The following is a 9,370-nucleotide window of genomic DNA, read 5'->3' as shown; positions in this document are numbered from 1 at the left end:
AAAAAAAAAAAAAAAAAAAAAAAGGCCAATGAACACATGAAAAAGGGTTCAACATCATTACATGTCCAAAAAAAAAAAAAAAAAAAAAAAAGGCACATTGAAACCACAATGAGATGGTTCTATGCACTTACAAAAAAAGATTAAAATTTAAAATGATTGATGACACTAAATGTTGGGTAGGATGTGGAAGAACCAGAACTCTGGAACATTGTTGAAGGGAATGAAACATGGGTGCGGCATCGGCGGGGTCCCTGTAAGGCTGCTGATGTTCTCTCCAGATGCTGAGACCTGTGTATCCTTGGCACAGGCCAGCGTTGAGCTGTAGTTGTAGTAGTCTGCCTTCCGAAGCAATGTCTATTTACAATGAAGTGGCAGTCTCCATAATTCCAGTCACTTTTCTCAGAAGGATTGAAGAGTTTGACAATTTACTTGTGAAAGAGAATCATGAATTAAGAATAGCAGAGGGGGCAGGTGTGGTGGCTCACCCTGTAATCCTGGCACTTCGGGAGGCTGACATGATGGACAAATTGCTTGAGCTGAGGAGTTCAAGACCAGTCTGGGCAACATGGCAAGACCCTGTCTCTACAAAAATTAACCAGGCACGGTGGCACGCACCTGTAGTCCCAGCTACTCAGGAGGCTGAGGCAAGAGAATCACTTGAGCCCAGGAGGTGGAGGTTGCAGTGAGCTGAGATAGCAACCCTGTACTCCAGTCTGGGTGACAGAGACCCTATCTCAAAGAAGAAGAAAAAAGAAAAAAGAAAAAAGCAGGAGGGCAGGAACAGTGAGGGGTTTATTCAGTGGACTAAAGCCTGGAAATGTAGACTTTGCCAACACTGCCACTCCTACTCAGATGAAGACGATGTTTCAGGCAGCCAGGATTTGGATGATAAACAACAAAGGAGAAGAGCGCAGAACAATTACTGCCAGGCTTCACAAAGAAAACGTTAAGATTACTACACTAGAGATTGATGTTGCCACTGACGGATGATATGCTGAAGTCGAAGTCACAACGGACCGGCAGAAAGATGCTAAACACAAGGCTGTCCCTGTAAATTCTGTTTTAAGATTTGAATGATATCTTATTTGATGACTTTAATGGTTATGATTTAAAAAATAAGAAAGTTAGATTTGTTGGACATGCCAAACAGAAATAAAAGAGGATTATCTTATACTTTTAAGATATTTCAGGTTTTATAAGAGTACTGCTTTTTAAAAATACTTGTACGGATCATGACTGGCTGATAAATACTCTTACTAATTAAATCTTATAATTATTTACATATATCCTTGAAAATAATAACAGGAACTGCAAATAACATTATTTGGAAAGGTTCAAACACCTTAGAGAATTCAGTGTCAAAATCATATTAATTGCCACAATCTGAACAGGATAAGTTAGAACAAAATCCAAATGTTTTCTTTTAAGTAAACATGAAAATTGCAGCAATATTCAAGTTCAAATTTCCAAAATGCTCCAGGAGTTGCAGAAACTCTCACAGTGTTGATTGTTAAATTAAAATAAGAAACTCATGAGCTTCCACTTAGCACAGGTTGAACTTTCCTCTTAATATTCTTCCCAACTTAGCTAGACCTTCCTACACTTTTATGGGACAATTGTAGAGCAACCTGGTGACCACGGTCCTGAGACTTTGTAAACAATTGCAGAAAATGCAAAACGCTTGGCTGGAATATCAGGAATGACGATTTGGGTGGAACTGAAAAAAATTTGTTGGTAACCATGTAAATCATTTGATTCCCCTTATCTGTGATCTTGATGTGGCTCCTTATGTAGGTTTACCTGCTAATTAAAGTTCAGAAGAGTTTAATAAGGTCAGTAAAAATGCTGAAAGTTTTTCACCAAAGTCAATGACTCTTTTCGCCTCATTATTGAAATGATAGGATGATGTTGCAAAAGTGGATTTGAGGTCGAAGACTGCACCAAAAGAGAAAAGCCTTGGATTATTTATGGTTAAAAATATGAAAGATTTAGTTAAAGCAACGGATAGTTCAGAACCATTAAAACTCGATTAAGACTTCATTATAGGTTCTAGGGAACGTGATGCAACTACTCGTGTATGTGAGCTACTGAGGTACCAAGGAGAGCACTGTCTCTGAAAGGAAATGCAGCAGTGGTGAATCCCATTTCCTGCAAGTGTCACGACGTCAGGAAAGTGGGGATCTCTTCAGGGAAAGAAATTGGGGTTCTGTTACCACAGCTGGGAGAACAGTGGGAAAAAAATGGTTACCGGCCGGGCACGGTGGCTCATGCCTATAACCCTAGCACTTTGGGAGCTCGAGGCGGGTGGATCGCCTAAGCTCAGGAGTTCAAGACCAGCCTGGGCAACACGGTGAACCCCTATCCCTATTAATATCCAAAAAAAAAAAAAAAAAAAATTAGCTGGGGGTGGCGGCCTGTGCCTATAATCCCAGCTACTCGGGAGGCTGAGGCAGGAGAATTGCTAGAACCTGGGAGGCAGAGGTTGCAGTGAGCTGAGATCGCGCCACTGCATTCCAGCCTGAGTGACAGAGCAAGAATCCGTCTCTAAAAAAAAAAAAAAAAAAAAGAAAGAAAAAGAAAAGTGGTTACCAAATGGAAAAAGATTCCCTTCGAAATGGCATAAAGAAGACATAAAACTAGTGGCTACTAAAAGTCAGAACATTTTAAATAAGGTTTTTTTTTCCTTCTCCCTCTTAGTGAGATTTTGGAAATGACAGTACAATAAAAGCCAGTTTAAAGGACCTCTTAAACATAAAGGTCTTATTTTATGAATTGTATTTCAGGAATTAAACTGAAGTTCACCTCCTCTTGATCTGATTTATATTACTGAAACAGTTTTGTTGAAATAGTTCCAACTGAGAAAAGCATAATTGGCTTCTACTCTCTTAATCTATTTAGACTTTTTTTTAAATTTAGTTTTTGCATAAGGTGGCACTCAGATTGATCTGAAAAAGTGTTAACTGTCTTGAAGAAAAAATGTTTATTAATTGCAATTGAGATAACTGAATTACTTTGTACAATGACTGTCTATGATGTGTTTGTTCTTATCTGAATTCCAAAATAAATAAATGAGTGCCTCAAAAGAACTTGAAAAAAGGTACAACTATTTTAGAAAACTGTTCAGCAGGTTTTTTTTTTCATTAAAAGGAAAAAATACACTTGCCCTATGGCCCAGCAATTCCACTCTAAGTATTTACCCAAGAGAAATACAAAGATATGTCAACACAGTGAGTTATATAAAATAATATCTTTATTCCTAATAGTCAGAAATTAGAATACATTCAAATGAATATCAACAGAAAAATAGATAAATAATTGTGGAATGGTCATATATTGGAATATTAACTAATCGGCAGTTAAAAAAAGAATTGACTAATAGTGTACACAAAAACATAAATAAATCTAAAGACATATTGAACAAACAGAGCCTTATCAAAAGAATGTATACTCTATGGTTTCATTCATATGAAGTTCTAGAATGGGTGGAACTAATTCGTGGTGGGAAAAAGAAAAACTAGACCATATGCATCAGGAGACAGGGTGGAGATTGACTGGAAGTGGAGATGAAGGAACTCTTAGGGATAATTGGAAAAAAAAAATTTAGAGAGAGGGTTTCACTCTCTCACCCAGGCTGCAGTGTTGTGATCACAGCTCACTGTAGCCTCAAACTCTAGGGCTCAAGTGATCCTCCCACCTCAGTCTCTCAAGCAGCTGGGACCACAGATGCATTCCACTGCATCTGGCTAATTTTTAAATGTTTTGCCAAGACAGAGTCTTGCTATGCTGCCCAGGCTGATCTTGAACTTCTGGACTCAAGTGATCCTCTAGCCTCTGCCTTTGAAAGTGCTGAGGTTACAGGTGGTAAGCCACTGTACCAGGCCAAAATAGAAATATTCTGTGCCTTGTTTGAGATGATGGTTACATGAATGAATATACTTGTCAAAATGTATCTCAGCCAGGTGTAATGGCACATACCTATAGCCCCAGCTACTCAGCAGGCTGAGGCAGGAGGATCTACTGAGCCCAAGAGATCGAGGCAATAGTTCTCTACAATTATTCCTAGGAAAAGCCATTGCACTCTGGCCTGGGCAACAAAGTGAGATCCTATTCCTAAATTTTAAAAAAGTTATCTAATCCTAAAATCTATGCATGTCACTGTATGTAAATTTTACCTCAATTAAAAAAGTATCTGTGCTTGGGTCTAACATGATCTTCTTCCTGGCTACCTCTCTGATCTTATGTTCAGTCACTCTACCCCTAGCTCACAGTGCCCCAGGCACTATGACTTTATTGGTTGTTCCTCAAACCCACCAACCACTCTCACCCAGTCTTTGTACTTGTTGTTCTCTTTGCCGGAAACACTCTTCCTAAGATCTCTTCATGGCTTGCTTCCTTGCCTTCTTTGGGTTTCTGCTCACTTGTCTTCAGGTAAGAGACCCCGACCACTCCCTCTGAAATTCTATCTGTTATCTGACTTATCCCCAAATGCTAGATGTCTTGACCCTACTTTACTTTTCTTCTATAATAACTGATATTGTATTATGTGTTCATTTGATTATTTTCTTCTCAGATTAGAATGTAAGTTTAATAATGGCAGATTTTTGTTGTTGTTCTTAACCGTATCCCCAGTTCTTAAAATGGTGCCTGGCACAGAGCAGGCCTTGTTAAATGAATGAATGAAGACCTCTGTGGCTTACTTGAAATATTATCTTCTGGTCTGAACATAGCTGGGAGATTCCCTTCCACTGCTCTAAACTCTTGTTAGGTATAGTTGCATTTTGTCTCTCTCTAGAAGGGCCTCCCCTACCTGAAGAAACTGGGAGTAAAATATTTTCTTGTGATGAAACTATTTTTCCACCCCATGTTTCAGACTATGGTTATTCTGGTTTGTGGTTTCCTCCCAGGTAGGTATGGATCACACTTATGCAACCCACGGTCGTTTATTCTCACATTATCTGATTTCCAAACCAGCTTAACTCAGATCATTAAGTTGCTGATCCAATTCATTCTTTAAATTAAAATGACTGAAATGATCAGGCTGACCAGACTTTGGCATGGCCATTCCATTCTTAAATGTTTAGTTTAAGATAGAGAACAGTGACATACACAGATATTCATGTATAAAAATAATATATAAATATTTAAAATAGAAAAAGACACACTATTTTCACTGGTAATGAAGTTTTGGCCAGTGACTGTAAGTGATGGAGAGCTGTGGTTGACTTCCTGGGGATATAATCAGTCTTTGTTAGGAAAATGAATGGCTACATAAGTATAGTACTTGTATTAAGTATTCTATGCTCAAGATTGAACTAGATTAATTGTCCATAGAGTATTAATCTCAAGCACCTCAGGCTACTTCTTCACGTTTCACAGCTAGCACTGGAATAAAGGAAGTGAGGCATTGAATTAAACCTCTTCATTGTATAGAAAGAGCTTTCTTAAAATAATAACTTTTTAAAAATTTTTGATTCATGTCTTATAGATGAGATATATAAAAGTTTTGACATAAACATCTGAGTTAGTGGCTCCTTGAGGATAGAGAGATAATGGATCAAACATGGCATATTTTTAAATATGTCAGAAAAATATTTACATTTTGGCCATTTCATAGCATAGGTACATTCTTTGCACTGGTGGAATGAAGTAGTTATAAAAATAAATAACATTAGTGAATATTTGCTTCAAGTTAACCAACATTTTCTGAGCATGTGTTAAGCATTATGCAAGAAATTGTAAATACAAAATAAACCAGGTGTTCTCGTGCTTGAAAGGAGCACAGGTGGAAGAGAGTTGTGAGATAAGATAGATGCATGCACAAGTGAGTATTATGCTCTAAGGCAAACTTTAAAACACACCATAATCAAATGTAATATTTAATGAGAAAATAAGGCAGATTCTGTTCTTAAGTGTTTTCATCTGGGTCTTAAAAGATGTTTAAGACTTAGGACAAGTATTGAATGTCAGGCAGAAGGGACAGCATGAAAAAAAGATACACAGTCAGGAAACTGTGTGTATACTGGTGGGAATGATGGTAGCCTACTATAAGAAGAGCTTAGAATTGGAGGGAAGATGTAATGAAATATAGGATTAGAAAGTTCAGCAGGGGAAATGTTTACAGAGGGCTGAGGAGTTTAGGGTTTATTACATTTTCTATAGGGAACTTCTAAAGTTTTCTGAGGGCAGTAGTGACATCATCAGATCTATTTAAAATAAAGTTACTTCTGCAAAGCTGTATTGGTTGGACTGTAGGGAAGAGAGAATAAAAGGAGTCTCTATAGCTGCAGCTTACTGTGAGTGGTAATAGTTCTACTACATGTTTGCAAACATTCTATACTCAGAAGTGCAAAGATACATTTGTATAGGTATCTTTATACATAGAAGGATGCATTTACTGCCCATCAATGATAGACTGGATAAAGAAAATGTGGTGCATATACACCATGGAATACTATGCAGCCATGAAAATGAATGAGTTCATGTCCTTTGCAGGGACATGGATGAAGCTGGAAACCATCATCCTTAGCAAACTAACACAGAAACAGGAAACCAAACACTGCATGTTCTCACTCATAAGCAGGAGATGAACAGTGAGAACACATGGACACAGGGAGGGGAACATCACACACTGGGACCTGTTCGGGGTTGGGAGTAAAGGGGAGGGAGAGCATTAGGACAAATACCTAATGCATGCAGGGCTTAAAACCTAGATGACAGGTTGATAGGTGCAGCAAACCACCATGGCACATGTATACCTTTGTAACAAACCTGCACATTCAACATATGTATCCCAGAACTTAAAGTAATATTTAAAAAAAAGAAGGAGGAGACATTTACACACATTCACACAACACACACACATATACACGTGTTGGTTTGAAAAAGACTCTGAATCTGAGAGATAGAATATTGTATTGGTTAAGGACACAGGCCTTAGAATCAAACAAAAGACTGGCTCCTTCACTGTGTAACTTTGCTTAAGATAATTAAACTCTAATATAAAATGGAGTTAAAATGTTTAGTTTTAAGTTTTGTTAAACACTAAATGTAATAACCTATGAAAAGGATTTAGTATAGTTCTGACCTACTGTATGCACACAATAGCTGAGAGCTAACATTACTACTATTGCCATTTTCATTATTGTTGTCAATTTGTGATGTACTTCAAGTCAATGAGTAATTTGGTAATAGCATTTACTGGAAACAGCTTGAGGTCTAGAGTCAAGAAGATAAAGCCCATCATTTCCAAAGCTATAATTTTGCCATTTTAACAAAAGAAGACCCAGAAACAGAACACAGAATCCTCTAAAGTCTGTTCCAAGTTTCTTTCCCAGAAATTACTTCAATGAGTAAACACTTTCCATCTCTCCTGAAGTTTCACTATATACTTACTAATGCATTATGCTACTCCTGCTCAGGAATGATCTCCAAAGCATTTAACACAGTAGTTTATCAAACATATTTTTCCCAACTGCTTGAGGTTTATCATACAGTAGCGTCTACAACTCATGAAGAAAACAAGCTACAAGGATTACAAGTGATTTTTTTTTAATTTTTTATCTTGACAGATGTTTAAAAACAACATTAGCAGAAACAATGACATTTGCAACAAATGAAAAATAAAGTAAATTAAGAGACTCAGAAAAGACAATGAGGGTAATTTGTTCACAATGGTTGTTGACTCACTGGGTGATTGGTGCCAAAAAGAGTAAACAACCAAATATAGTCACCGAAAACAGTAATAATCCACGAAAGAATGAAGACTTGTTCTGTGATGAATCACAGAAGTCAGTGTTATACAGAATCATTCAGAGGGTTTAATTAACCAGAAAGCCATCATTATAGAAGCTCATCTATAACAAGTCTAATGGCATGGACACTGAAGACAGCATTGTCCTGGGCTCCATTGTTGGGAAAGGCCTGGTTTCATCTAGAGTTCTACTTTTCAGATAACACCCACTTTTCATATGCCATAAGGGCTCATAGATCTTGGGTTTTCATTCTTCTCCCTGGCTTCCATATTATCTAGATAGATAGGAGGTACTGGAAAGAGAAGGTCTGAGAAATAAAATCTTAGGTTACATTATTGAATATAGTCTGCTGAGTAAATTTCCTCAAAACAACAATGAAAAAGATTTTTTCCCACTAAGAAATCCTGAAATACACCAGAATATTCATAGCTTTAAAATTCTTCCTTTTGTGTGTGTTGCAGGATAGGTAGTCTGTGGTCTTGCTCTTTTCATTTACTTCCACTTTTCCAGCTTAATCCTCTCCTATATCCCTCATGTACTGCACCATGAACTCTATTCAGCCACCTACCCATGGACATCTGAGCAAAGCTCACATACTTGTACCAGAACACTTGCCTGGAGTTCTCTTTTCCCCATGATAACTTGTTGAAAATATTTTCTTTTGAAGTTTCACAAAATTCCAAGAAACCTATCTATATTTTTTCTTTTTAAATATTGCTGTAAGATTTTGCTTCTAAAACTTTAGCATTGACATCATTTTGCTTTCATAAATATCTGATTTTCCAAGCATATTGTAAGATCTTAAAAATCAGGAACCAAGGCTTTTGTATTGCCACATCATCCGAAATGCCTGGCATAGTGATTACTGTATTACAATTGAGAATGCAAAAGCAAATCCTAGTTTTACCACTTAGTACCTGTGTAAATTTAGATGTATTATTTTACCTCTTGGAATTTCTGATTATGCATCTGTAAAAATGGGTATAATAATACCAATTTCAAAGGTTTATGAGGATTACTTATGATAATACATAAAAAGCATCTAAAATGGCACTTGATCCATTGTGTGTGCTCAATAAATAGTAGCTTAAAAAATAAAGTAGCTTAAAAAATAACTCCACTTCGTTCTGTGGAGTTGAGGTAGAATAATCTTCTTCAGATACATCACTCAGATTATGCCTTCAAGTTGGCCATCAGTTAAAAACAAGCAGCCATTTGTGAGAAAGGATACCCAAGCACAGGGCCAGGTGTGGTGCCTCACGCCTATAATCCCAGCACTTTGGGAGGCCAAGGAGGGCGGATCACGAGGTAAGGAGATCGAGACCATCCTGGCTAACACGATGAAACTCCATCTCTACTAAAAAATACAAAAAATTAGCTGGGCATGGTGGCGCGCGCCTCTAGTCCCAGCTACTCAGGATGCTGAGGCAGGAGAATCGCTTGAACCCAGGAGGTGGAGGTTGCAGTGAGTCGAGATTGTGCGCTGCTGCGCTCCAGCCTGGGCGACAGAGTGAAACTCTGTCTCAGAAAACAAACAAACAAACAAACAAACAAACAAAAAAACCCCAAGCACTTTACTACAACTCTAATCACTGGGAAGAACAGTTCTTCTTACAGTG

The 9,370-nt window shown here is 37.6% G+C and overlaps 1 protein-coding gene and 1 pseudogene across 1 annotated transcript in view; one reads left to right on the top strand and one right to left on the bottom strand.

The window, feature by feature from the left end:
• The window catches only part of RGS5 (regulator of G protein signaling 5), a 174,546-nt gene that overhangs the window by 94,088 nt on the left and 71,088 nt on the right, over positions 1 to 9,370 (bottom strand). The gene's annotated exons all lie outside the window — the stretch shown is intronic.
• Positions 279 to 2,634, top strand: LOC112613853 (annotated as a pseudogene).

The sequence above is a fragment of the Theropithecus gelada genome, chromosome 1 (genome assembly GCF_003255815.1).
Source record: "Theropithecus gelada isolate Dixy chromosome 1, Tgel_1.0, whole genome shotgun sequence".
NCBI classification, from domain to species: Eukaryota; Metazoa; Chordata; class Mammalia; order Primates; family Cercopithecidae; genus Theropithecus; species Theropithecus gelada.
This window is presented reverse-complemented; position numbering and strand designations above follow the sequence as displayed.